This window comes from Mauremys mutica, chromosome 6, assembly GCF_020497125.1.
Source record: "Mauremys mutica isolate MM-2020 ecotype Southern chromosome 6, ASM2049712v1, whole genome shotgun sequence".
Classification (NCBI taxonomy): Eukaryota; Metazoa; Chordata; order Testudines; family Geoemydidae; genus Mauremys; species Mauremys mutica.
The window spans coordinates 37643859-37656430 of NC_059077.1; the positions used below are offsets into that span (position 1 = coordinate 37643859).

Consider the following 12572-nt stretch of genomic DNA (forward strand, 5'->3'; position numbering starts at 1 on the left):
GCAATATTCTCACCCCATTGGCTGTTACAGACCTTAATGTACAGACTTTTCTCCTGAATTCTGGATCAGTCTCCTCAGATGATCTTTGTCTTCTTGGTATCCAGTGTTTACAGTGTAGGTGATAGAGGAGAAAGGCCCTTGCCTGCTGCAGTTGTCCATTATTTTATACCTTTGTCCCATGTGCCTGGCACTCTGGTAGATACTAGCCCAAGCATGTCCTGGTGGGTTTTGCTGAGGGCTTGTATACACTGGCAACGTTAAAGAGCTGCCGCTCTAAAAAAACCTCCTCCACAAGGGGTGTAGCTACCAGTGCTGGGAGCAAAAAGGAGTACTTGTGGCACCTTAGAGACTAACAAATTTATTTGAGCATAAGCTTTCGTGGGCTACAGCCCACTTCTTTGGATGCATAGAATGGAACATATATTGAGGACCTTTAGTCCTTTTGGTATGATGTCCATCTGTTTGCATTTGGAAAGGAAGATGGTGTCTGTCTGGAGCGCAGCTCCCATAGTGCTGAAACTTGTAGCACTCGGGGGGTGGGGGTGTTCACCCCTCCCCGAGCAAGAAAGTTGCAGCGCTGTAAAGTGCCAGTGTAGACAAGCCCTAAGTCACTGTGAATGATCAGTTCCCATTGTGTGGTGCTTGCATAGTTGAGTCACACAGTTGATTAATGAGTGGTCAATGCCCACCTGGGCAGGGATTCTTTGTGTGTCACTAGCAAAGTGACAGCACATTTCAGTAACAACCATAGCACAATCTCATAACTTTATACACACTAATGATACACACATTTGGATAGAACAACCGGTTTCAGCAGATCATGACTTTCATATGATACCTTTATATGGCATGTTTTATATGAAATATCACAACCATATATGAATAATGAATATGAGTGTTACAGGATGTCATTCTGAGGTACAGTGTGTCACAAAGGGTTATTTCCCCTAATCTTGAACACTGAAAGATTAAGAGCAGCAGCCACCCTTCCCATCAATTTAATCCTTTGGAGGAAAATCTAACCCATGCTGCCAGGATGAACTGCCACAGATGCCACTAGCTTCAAATGTACTGGCATACATTAGCAATAACCAGGACTGTGTCTGGGATAAGAGATCCCATTCTTCCTGTATCTTTTTCACTTGCAACCTAGCTGCTGGTAAACTATGGCATAGCTCCTGGTTGTCTTAGCCATTCTGTGACCTATCAAACAATTAGTGTCAGTCTGTTTCATGGATTGCTTTTAGTTTGCCTTTCCGGTCAGACTCAGTAATTTTACAAAAGGTAGATGTCTCTTTATTAGCTAAGCTAGGCTCTTATTAGGCAGAAAGCAAGCAGAGAAAAGAAGAAATAGGAGATATAAAGCGGGGAAAGAAAAATTACATATTAGGGAGAGAGGGTCAAAGCATGTTGGCAATGCTGTATGTTTTTCAAAATTGATCCATACCTGGTTGGTGGTTATGTTCTCTGATTGCCTCCCCTCTCTCCAGTCACGAAACCTAAAGCCCAATTTTGTGATATTAGAAATTGGGTTTACAGGAGGTGGTGTCAAACATGATGGTGAATCTCGCTCCCTTAAGCTATTCACTCTGCAAACTTAGGTGTTCTGTCCACTGGCTGTCAGGTCAGATAAGTGCAGAGAAGAGGACAGACTTTCAGATTTAGTAGTCAGTTATCCTTTTAACATTGTACCTGGCCACCCCCAAGTTCATGTTGCCAATTCACCCAGCAGCAGTAGCCTAAAAAAAATGAGGAAAAGGCCATTTCAATCAGTATTACTTCCAACTCTTACTCTGTTGCGTGCTACCAAAAGCCCACACAACAATAAGAAAGGTTAGGGCTACCACATCACTAATATATGCACCACTGCAATCCTCTGTAGTAGGGTCCTCGGTGGTAGGGTTGCCAACATGGTAATATTTAAAAAACAGATACTCCAGCAGGAGTGCCGTAACCTCCCCTGCCCCACCTCTTCCCCCACAAAGCCCTGCCTGCCCGGTGTATTCCCCCCAAACCACGCCCTGCCCGCCTCTTCCCCCAAAGCCCTGCCCCTGCCACGACTATTTCCCCAAAGCCCCGCCTCTTCCCCCCAAGTCCCTGCCCCCATCCACTCCTCTTACCCCCTCCCCCTGTCGCTCGCTGCTTTTCCCCTCCTAACTCCCCGTGCCCTGGTCAGGAGGGACTCACCTGTGGAGCCAGGGCTGGGAGCTGCAACCACCCGGCACAAGCCGGAGGTGGCCCCGGCTGAGTGGGGGCTGGCGTGGGTGATGACTTGGCATCTCCCAATCTCCCCTGCCTGCAGTAGCCAGACTTTGGGTGTCCGGTCAGTAGAACTGACCAGACACTGTTGGGTCCCCTTTTCGACCAAACTTTCCGGTTGAAAACCGGGCACCTGGACATCCTACTCTGTGGGCTGGATGGCCTAGTGGTTAATGTCCACTCAGTTGTGTTGTAGTGGTAGGGGAGCTCAGGCCCATCCACTCCACCTGGCTCCAACCCAGGGCCCTAGGAGTTTCAGCAGTGTTGACCCTCCGAGTTACCCTCCCTGGATCACTTCTTACCAGTGCTCCCTCCACTTCTGGTCCCAGAGAAGCGGGGGTGGAGTGGGGATAAAAAGGAAACAAAATGCCATCCCAACCAAGCTCAGCATACAGTACTACATCATAGGCATCTCTAGTCCCTTTTGGTAGGAGCCTGCAGGGTAGGTCTCTACTTCTCTACAGCCTCCTTAGCTGGGTTGCTCCCTTTTCAACGTGGTCTCCAGTTGGAGCATGCTCTGCAGGCTTAGAGGGATGGGGCTAGCTGGGCCCAGTCCTTTAACCCCTTTTGTCCCAGTGTGAGGTTTGTATACCCCATCACACTCCCCATGGCTTGAGGTATAAAGTGAATTGTATGTCAGTGGTTATAGCAGCCATGTCAGAGGCCCTAGTAGAAATGAGCAAGGGTGTACTCCGTGAACCTGATGAATAATTGCTTGTCGGGGCGAGCACTTGCAAAGGAAGAAAGTGCACAAAACCTTTTATATTCAGCACCAGCAAACTGCTTCCCTGACACCAAACCTCCCATGCATCTTGGGTCAGTGGCTGTTAGGGCATTACTGTAGGTCTTTGCCCAGTCTGGAGTAACTGTTGGAACATTTTCCCACTGGAAACAAAAACTATTCAGTGATCTTGTTAGCAATGCCAGTAATGTGCATAGCTCCCAAATAGATATGGTCATGGCAATGTATAATACCACTTCCTCTTTTCACTTGGTAAATCCCCAGTAATTCACTGATAGAGAATGTCACTCAGTAACCACCAACACAAAATGAACCCAAGATGTCCTCCTTAGTAGATAGACACTGGCCATTCTAGCAATGATGCCAAATTAATGTGATGTGTGACTCTGTGGGGAGGCAACCCTCTGAACAAGATGTCCCAGACCTGCAGAAGAGCTCTCTGTAAGCTCTAAAGGCTGTCTCTTTCACCAACAGAAATGGGTCCAATGAAATATATTACCTCACCCACCTCATCTTGAATTGTGTTAGAGGAATTGAACCAATTCCAGTTACCATTCAGTTATATTCTGGTATATCCCACATGCTGCGTACCAGTTAACTGGTTCTGGGCATGTCAAGGCTTTTAAAATTAATTAAGAAATCCCTTATTACCATAACCTGTTGGGCAAAACCAGCTAGGCAGATGAGGGCTTTCAGTTCCCATCCCAAGAATAATCTGTTGAAACATGATTATTATGAGCTATTGGGTGGTACAAACCAGCCCACCTGTAGGATTCATTTTCCTGACACAATCTCAGAGATTATAAACAGGGAGGAGTTGGAGTAGTGGTGTTCTGGAATGGTTGGGGGAAGGAAGAAAGATAACCCAACTATAAACCTGTATTGGGCGCAGGGAAAGAAATCTCTTCCCCTTTTATCTCTTTCTCTCTCACACACTTCTTGCCTTTACCCCGTAGCAAAGGAGGGCTTGTAACAACGGGGCGGGGGGAAGGAGAGAGAGGGCACTAGATCACATGACCATAAAATGGTCCAGAATATAGAAATAAGCTTTTTATTTTTTGGTGTGCAGAAAAGGAATACAAGGAAATTCCTGTTCCACTTGCCCTAGATTTGTGTAAAATCTCATAAATATGGAGAGAAATAAACATTCATGTAATATCCAGAAATATTTTCTCAAAAATAAAAACTGTATTAAGATGGAGTTAAGATTGAGATACTGGTAATTTGCAGCTTTAAAATATTACAAGACTCTTGCATTTATTCCCAAAACAAATATTGCAAATCCAGGAAATTCAGAGTTGAGGTTAAACATAAATCCAAGCATGCTGACATATGGAAATGCACAGTTACAGTAACCCAAGAACAACCTTGGGTGAAATCCTGGCTCCATTGAAGTCAGTGGCAAAATTCCTATTGACTTCAAGGAAGCCAGAATTTCACCGCTTGCTCTTTACCACATGTGCATTCCACAGAGAGAAGCATCACCAGATCCCTTTGCAGATTTTACAGAAGCACAGAGGGTAGATGAGCGAAAGGTTTACTTCAGCCCAGCGCTGCCCTTTGTGGGTGTCCCCTGCCAGCTAATCAACAACTATCCATTGAATGTTTTGAAATGTTGGGAATTCACCAATGGAAGCTCTCCTGACAAAGGACGGTTGCCATTGGCCAGCAGTCACCATCCTGGTTCTTGGAGGTCCCCTGGCCTTGATAACAATGAATCAGTGATAGTACTGATAGGAATAAGGAAAGAAATAATTTACCTGGTATTGAATCACATTTTATATCATGATTTGCTGAATACATTTGCTGATTGAAAAAGCTTTTTAAAAAGATACAGTTTTAACCATAGTGTGCATGTTAAGGCAATATGAAATTGAGCATTCATCTCATTATTTTAAACCAAGGAAAGCCAAATCAATTAAGTTTACCTCACTTTCATTTATATAAGAAAATATTTGGCTTTCAAATGTGACACATGAAAGCATTTAATTTTATACATTCATCTCACATTAGTACAAAAATAACTATTCCAAGGGCCATGTTATTTGTACCTCTTTTCCTGGATGTTTCAAAATGAAATGATTATAGTGTGTGCCTAGTAGCTCGCAGTATAATGAAAGCTGCAGAAATTTTCAATTATAACTGTATTCTGAAACTTCATCTTTTCCAAAATTAGTCTCTGCTTGATTATGGGTTTTTTGTTTGTTCAGGTTTTTTCTTCCTTTGCAAAGTTTATGAGCAAAAGTGATGGTTGTAATGTTAGCAGTTGTCTTTAACTTAGAAGCACATTGGTCTCTCTCATTCATACAAATAACCTTCATGAATTTTCCTAAAAAAACTTTGAGAAGGTTTTGTTTTGTAAAGCATTTTGCCACTCAAGTAAACATCAATGTCTTTTTCAAGGGGAATCCCCTATATAGACATGGCCTTGAAAGGGTGGAAAACAAATAACATGGCAAATACATAGTATGTGTTAGGACATCACAAAGAAGAACACAGTGCTGGTAAAAATGGGTGTTATATAGATATGTTGGCAGCAGAAGTATAAAACAGTAAGTAACAGGAAACAATGAGGTACAGTAACTCCTCGCTTGATGTTGTAGTTATGTTCCTGAAAAAATGCTACTTTAAGTGAAACGATGTTAAATTAATCCAATTTCCCCATAAGAATTAGTGTAAATAGTGGGGATTAGGTTCGCCAGACAAAAGACATATATATATATATATATACACACACACATACACACACACACACACACAGAGTATACATTTTAAACAATTTAATACTGTACACAGCAATGATGATTGTGTAGCTTGGTTGAGGTAGAGGAGCCAGACGGTGGGATATTTCCTAGGGAATGCCTTACTGCTAGATGATGAACCAGCACTCGGCTGAGCCCTCAAGGGTTAACCTATTGTTGTTAAAGTAGCCTTACACTCTACAAGGCAGCACAAATGGAGGGAGGGGAGACTGTGTGTGTGTGTGTGTGTGTGTGTGTGTGTGTGAAAGAGACTGCATTGCCCCTTTAAGTATGCTGACCCCACTCTAAGTACACTGCTTTTTTAAGTTGATCACCAAGTTGAGACAGCAGCTGCTGCCAGCAAGCTCCTTCTGTCCTGGGCCCTGTTGTGTCCCCCGCTGCTCTGTGGAGGTGGGCAAATGGGGTAAGGGAGCAGGAGTGGAGAGAGGGGGACACCCTGACATTAGCATCCCTCTTCTGCCCCCCGCCCCCTCCTCCCCCCCCCAGCAAGTAGGAGGCTCCCGGGAGCAGCTCCAAGGCAGAGGGTGGGAGCAGCTCCAAGGTAGCGGGCAGGAGCAGCACACTGCAGTGGGGGAAGGGAGAGCTGAACTGCCCGACAATTGATAGCCTGCTGGGGGGGAAGGGAGGGGCTGCTGTTCCACCCTGGTTCCAAACCCCCACCAGCTAGCTTCAACAGGCTGCTCTTTCTGCAAGCAGTGGACAAAGCAGGCAGATGCCAAACAACGTTGTAAGGGAGCATTGCACAACTTTAAACGAGCATGTTCTCGAATTGATCAGCAACGTAACAATGAAACAATGTTAACCGAGATGACTTTAAATGAGGAGTTACTATAGAGGGACCTCTGTTTTACTCTGTTCTTTTTCACTTTGCATTTATTTTTTGGCTTTCCCTCTGCTATTTCCCCCCCCCCTCCTTTTTTTTTCCTTTGTATTTTCGTGCAGCTTTCTTTCTCTTTGCTTTTTCGGTTTATTTTTGAATTTTGCAATTGCTTATATGACTTAAGTCGTGTTGACAAAGGATCTCTTCTCAAGCCCTTCCTGCAGTGACACAGATCTGCACAGCAACATCTGAAGATACCATCCGATGGCTTTTTCATATTTCTACTGGTGGTGAACTTAGACTAGAGGACACTCCCACAGCTAACTATAGCACTAGGGTTCTCAGAAGAGGTCATTATTTGTGAGAATGAGTAATAGAATGGAGTATCCATTTTATGCCTTCTCTTTGAGTATGCTGCCTTTGTTGGACAGCTTCTCACCTGCTAATTTGCCAAACTGTGTGGTTTGTTTGTTTTTTTCAGTTTTTTCTCTTCTGTTTCTTGCACCTTTTGCCCTTGGTCTCCTTTTCCCAATATGTACATGGGCTCTTCACAACCACTTTTTTGGTGTCCTCAGAGTGCAGTCAGCAACTTTTGCTGGTGGCCTCTCTGACAAACCCATCTCTCTATCCCTGCATCTCGCAGCCCTTCAGCAAGAGCCTGCCCTGGGGAAGGTGGGTCGGGAACTCACCAGATGCCTGTGGAGTCCCAGGCTCCCTGTGCTCTGGCTGGGTAGGAGCGGGGCAGCTGCTCAGGAGAGCGCCCCAGTGACCAAATGCGGCAGCCACCTCTACTGACAAGAGCCACCTCCAGTGCTGCACACACTGGCCCCACATGTTTCCAGGGGCACTGCCTGGAGCCCCTGAGTAGGTTGCGTGGTGCAAGACACTGATTCCTGCTGATGGCACCAGTGCAAATACCAAGGTGGCTTATCTCACTTGCCCTCAGTAACAGCTATTCAGGAGCAACAGCTGAGTGCTGCTTTACTCCCCCCTCCCCCCCAATATCAAGTTTTCTCCCTCCTCCTTATGACGCCCTTTTAGATACCTGAAAATTGCTACCATGTCCCCTCTCGGTCTTCTCTTTTCCAAACTAAACAAACCCATTAAATGCTGTTCATGAGATTCTACCAGACAAACTAAATCCTCATGTGAACAATATAGTTGAATTAGTTTGAATCTGACAGCTCTCCATATTTCATACTACCTTTTTTAAGATGGGGACAACACTGTCTCACTAGTTTCAAACTGCTTTACATTGTAATTCCCTAACTGGGATTTTGGTTTTCCGTCAAGCATCTGATCTGATATGTAGAGTTCTCTTCTTTGGTAGCTGCTGCACCTTTTCCTTTGCTGCCAGGCAATTGGAATTTTCCTGACTGTGCTGTTCCATCAGTTTTATATTGTAATTTCTGAAAGTATTATAGCTTTGATGATAACACTTTGTTTAAAATGAATATGGGTAGAATCAAGCACATATAGTCACTGCCTGTATTAATTACCTTCTCCTATAATGTATGGTATCTGACATTCCATACTGTCACAAAATAATGTGATGTCTATTGAAAGGTGTGTAAAAGTGGTTCATCTATGTGAAATCCGTTTGCCAAAATTTGCTGGCAGATTTATGTACAGTAGCTCCTATACTGTTGTTAGTACAGTATATTCTGTGTTGCCATGCACTAAAAATATTATTGCATAAAGAAAAGCTGAACTTTATTTACCCATCCACAGGGAATTTCCTGTGTTTTAATTTTTTTCATTTCTATCAGCAGTCTCATTCAAAATTAAAATACTAGTGAAATATCTGAAAAAGTAAAACTCACATTTATTTCAAGAATAACACCTGGTTATATCACTGCTATTGTTTTATCCTCAGTTTGTTTAATTCTTTCAAATTATGTTTAACAACATTAACTAGTGTGAAAAAATAAGGATTATAATGGGTGCAGATTGCAGACTTAATTATGGAGTTTCAACCTGCATCTCCATAAGTGTGAATTAAAAAAAAAAAACCTCTATCATATGCTAAATTAAGAACCTGATTTTTGTAGAGTTTCATTATCATGTATATTCAAGAACAAAAAAATGCAAGTCTCAACATATACCCTACCTCACTAACACTATTCACAGTATTCAGCTGATTTCAGGACACATTTCTTCATACTCTGTATCAAAAGACTGTTTTTAAACTGCACTAGGCTCATTCTTACTTTTAAGGTAACTGTACCCTTCCTTACTTGTCTGTTCTTGAGTCTTAGCATGGCACCTACCCTCTCTGCCTCCAAACATACCAGCTTTATCTCCAACTTTGTCAGCTCCTTAACACTGTATCAAATGCTCTTCCTTAACTTCTGTTCCTTCAGTCTCCTCTGCCTTACTGCCTCTCAGAAGTAAGCTAATTAATGATGGATTGATTGATTGGCATATGGTGATACTTGATGATTACTAATATTGGGGAGGAAATTGGTAATATTTGTGTATATCTAGTAATTTTGTATGTTTGATTTGTGTTCCTCTCCCCCACAACTTTGTGTGTCATGTGTCATTTTCGATTGTAAACTCTGTGGGTTGAAGCCATGTAATCTTTTGTGTTTGTACCATACCTAGTATGATCTAGCCCCAACCCCAGTTTGACCCTGTAAGATCTATTGTAATCATGTTTGATATGAATGATTTTCTTCCAATTCTCTCCGGCTATCTTGGTACACTTCAGACTATACATCCTCCCCCAGGTGCTCTTAGAGTTTTGGGTTTATTTTCTTCCTCTGTCTCAGCGCATAGCCATTGTATTACAAGGCCAAATATCTTCCAGCTACCCCCCCACACACACACACACTCACACACACACCCACATACACCTTCTTGACCTTCATTCACTAAAGTCATCATGTCCCTTCACTCTTCACTTGGGCTTTTTTTGCGCTCAGATTAGCATCTGGGCTTGTCCATCAATTGATCCATTCTCTTTGTCTGTCTCTGACCTTCCTTTTTTTCCCTTTTGGCCTGCCAGCTTGTGCTAGTTCTCTCGGTCCCCTGATCCTGCTTCTGTTGAAGTTAATGGGAGTTTTTTCGTTAACTTGAATAGGAATAAGAATCTGCCTTATAGTGTCCAATTACTCTGATTCTTGAAGATAATTGTGCACGCTAGCTAGGTTGAATCACATAATCACCTCAGATTGTTAAGGAAATGGGTTTAAAACAAAACAAAAAGAACACACACACACACACACACACACACCCAGGTCACTCATTTGAAAGGCAAGCACACACCTGAGTGGAATTAATTCCAAGGAACTATAAGGGTACGTCTACACTACGGGATTATTCCGATTTTACATAAACCGGTTTAGCAAAACAGATTGTATAAAATCGATTGCGCGCGGCCACACTAAACACATTAAATCGGTGGTGTGCGTCCACGGTCCAAGGCTAGCATCGATTTCTGGAGCGTTGCACTGTGGATAGCTATCCCGTAGCTATCCCATAGTTCCCGCAGCCTCCCCCGCCCCTTGGAATTTCCGGGTTGAGATCCCAGTGCCTGATGGGGCAAAAATCATTGTCGCGGGTGGTTCTGGGTACAGCCTCACCCCTCCCTCCCTGAAAGCAGCAGACAAGCATTTCGCGCCTTTTTTGCTTGGTGAACTGTGCGGACGCCATAACACAGCAAGCATGGACCCTGCTCAGCTCAATACCGCAATCGTGGATGTTTTAAACACCTCGCGCACTCTCATGCAGTATATGCTGAACCAGGACCTTCAAACCGAGGCGAGGAGGAGGCGGATACGGCAGCGCGGCGATGACAGTGATGAGGACATAGACACAGAATTCTCTCAAACCGCGGGCCCCTGCGCTTTGGAGATCCTGATGGTAATGGGGCAGATTCTATCCATTGAACGCCAATTTTGGGCCCGGGAAACAAGCACTGACTGGTGGGACCGCATTGTGTTGCAGGTGTGGGACGATTCCCAGTGGCTGCGAAACTTTCGCATGCGTAAGGGCACTTTCATGGAACTTTGTGACTTGCTTGCCCCTGCCCTGAAACGCCATAATACCAAGATGAGAGCAGCCCTCACAGTAGAGAAGCGAGTGGCGATAGCCCTGTGGAAGCTTGCAACGCCAGACAGCTACCGGTCAGTTGGGAATCAATTTGGAGTTGGAAAATCTACTGTGGGGGCTGCTGTGATGCAAGTAGCCAAAGCAATCACTAAGCTGCTGCTACGAAAGGTTGTGACTCTGGGAAACGTGCAGGCCATAGTGGATGGCTTTGCTGCACTGGGATTCCCTAACTGTGGGGGGGCGATAGATGGAACTCATATCCCTATCTTGGCACCGCAGCGCCAGGGCACCCAGTACGTAAACCGCAAGGGGTACTTTTCAATGGTGCTGCAAGCACTGGTGGATCACAAGGATGTTTCACAAACATCCACGTGGGATGGCCAGGGAGGGTTCATGACGCTCGCGTATTCAGAAGCACTACTCTGTTTAAACGGCTGCAGCAAGGGAATTACTTCCCAGACCAGAAAATAACAGTTGGGGATGTTGAAATGCCTGTCGTTATCCTGGGGGACCCAGCCTATCCCTTGATGCCATGGCTCATGAAGCCATACACAGGCAGCCTGGACAGTGGTCAGGATCTGTTCAATTACAGGCTGAGCAAGTGCAGAATGGTGGTGGAATGTGCATTTGGCCGTTTAAAGGCGCGCTGGCGGACATTACTGACTCGCTCAGACCTCAGCCAAACCAATGTCCCCTATGTTATTGCTGCTTGCTGTGTTCTCCACAATCTCTGTGAGAGTAAGGGGGAGACCTTTATGGCAGGGTGGGAGGCTGAGGCAAATCACCTGGCCGCTGATTACGCGCAGCCAGACACCAGGGAGATTAGAAGAGCACACCAGGAAGCGGTGCGCATCAGAGAAGCTTTGAAAACGAGCTTCATCAATGGCCAGGGTACAGTGTGACTGCTGTGTTTGTTGATGAACACCCAACCCCCCTTGATTGACTCATTCCCTGTAAGCAAGTCACCCTCCCCCTTCGAGTACAGCTTACTTATGCAAATAAAGTCACTCTCGTTTAAAAATCATGAATTCTTTATTAATTTATTATAAAAAGAGGGAGAGAAGTAAGGGTGTGGTTTGGGAGGAGGATAGGAAGAATGGAGAAGGCCATTAAAAAAATTTCACATTAACGACAGCCTTCTGGTTGGGCTGTCCACGGGGGTGGAGTGGGCGGGTGCATGGAGCCTCCCCCCACGCGTTCTTACACGTCTGGGTGAGGAGGATATGGAACATGGTGAGGGTTGAGGGTGGTTATACAGGGGCTGCAGCGGCACTCTGTGATCCTGCTGCCGTTCCTGAAGCTCCACCAGACGCCGGAGCATGTCAGTTTGATCACGCAGCAGCCCCAGAGTTGCATCCCGCCACCGCTGATCTTCCTGCCGCCACCGCTGATTTTCCTGCCGGTCTTCCTGCCGCCACCTCTCATCTCGGGTGTCCCTTCTGTCCTCACGTTCACTGGCATCTTTCCTGTAATTTGATACCACGTCCTTCCACTCATTCAGATGAGCTCTTTCATTGCGTGTAACTTCCATAATATCCGAGAACATTTCATCTCGCGTCGTCTTTTTCCTCCGCCTTATCTGTGCTAGCCTTTGGGATGGAGGAGGGACGCTTGAAAAATTTGCAGCTGCATGAGGGAGATAAATATTTAGAAAGATACATTTTACAGAACAATGGTTATACTCTTTCACAGTGAACAGCACTATTCACCTTACATAGCACATGTGATTTCCCTACAAGGTCGCATTTTTCATCTTAATAGTGAGTGCCTGCAGCTCTGGAGTTACAGATCTCACAGACGCAGGTCCAGGCATCAGAATTCAGCTTGCATGCGGCCATGGTAAGCCACTGTCTTTCGGCTTCTGCAGTGATTTACCCCTCCCCCCAACGCATGGCTAATACCACGCTAGCTACCTGCTAATCAACACCCTTCC

At 44.9% G+C, this 12572-nt stretch overlaps 1 protein-coding gene across 3 annotated transcripts in view; it reads left to right on the forward strand.

Annotated features, from left to right (window-relative positions):
• IPO11 (importin 11) overlaps positions 1 to 12572 on the forward strand; it is a 233387-nt gene that overhangs the window by 146474 nt on the left and 74341 nt on the right. The gene's annotated exons all lie outside the window — the stretch shown is intronic.